This window comes from Mandrillus leucophaeus, unplaced genomic scaffold (genome assembly GCF_000951045.1).
Source record: "Mandrillus leucophaeus isolate KB7577 unplaced genomic scaffold, Mleu.le_1.0 Scaffold299, whole genome shotgun sequence".
NCBI lineage: Eukaryota > Metazoa > Chordata > Mammalia > Primates > Cercopithecidae > Mandrillus > Mandrillus leucophaeus.
The window spans coordinates 2653300-2653712 of NW_012103131.1; the positions used below are offsets into that span (position 1 = coordinate 2653300).

At 63.7% G+C, this 413-nt stretch overlaps 1 protein-coding gene across 1 annotated transcript in view; it reads right to left on the reverse strand.

Moving 5' to 3' along the window:
- The window catches only part of CTBP2 (C-terminal binding protein 2), a 179181-nt gene extending 178942 nt beyond the window's left edge, over positions 1 to 239 (reverse strand). The window contains exon 1 of the mRNA XM_011986426.1: positions 11 to 239. The gene's annotated coding sequence lies outside the window, so the exon portion shown is untranslated. The remainder of the gene's footprint in view (positions 1 to 10) is intronic.
- Between the last annotated feature and the right edge of the window lie 174 nt (positions 240 to 413).

Here is a 413-nt window from a genome sequence, read left to right on the forward strand (position 1 = left end):
CCGCGCTCACCCCCGAGAGGATGCTAATTCCAACTTGGATCGGGGGAGGGAACGTCCTGGATGCCGAGCGCCTCCCGGCTATTTGCTCTTCTTTATTTGTTTTCTCCTCCGGGGAAGGAGGAGGAAAACGGAGAGAAAAGGAAAGGAAAGAAGCGGCGCTGGCCGCAGCTCCCGGTGCCCGCCGGCTGCGCAGGAGCGAGGCGGGAGGCGAGGTGAGGGTCGCCGCTCGCTCACTCCTCGCTCCTTTTTTTGGGGGGGGGGCAAAGGCGGGGTCTCTCTTTGCAAACCAATGACACAACCCCACATGGGCCGGCCTCGCCCCCTCCAGATACTCCTCACTACAAATCGGCTCTCTCGGGGGATTAGTGGCTCCGCGAAAGTGCACACAGGCGCGGCGGGCGGGAGGGCCAGGG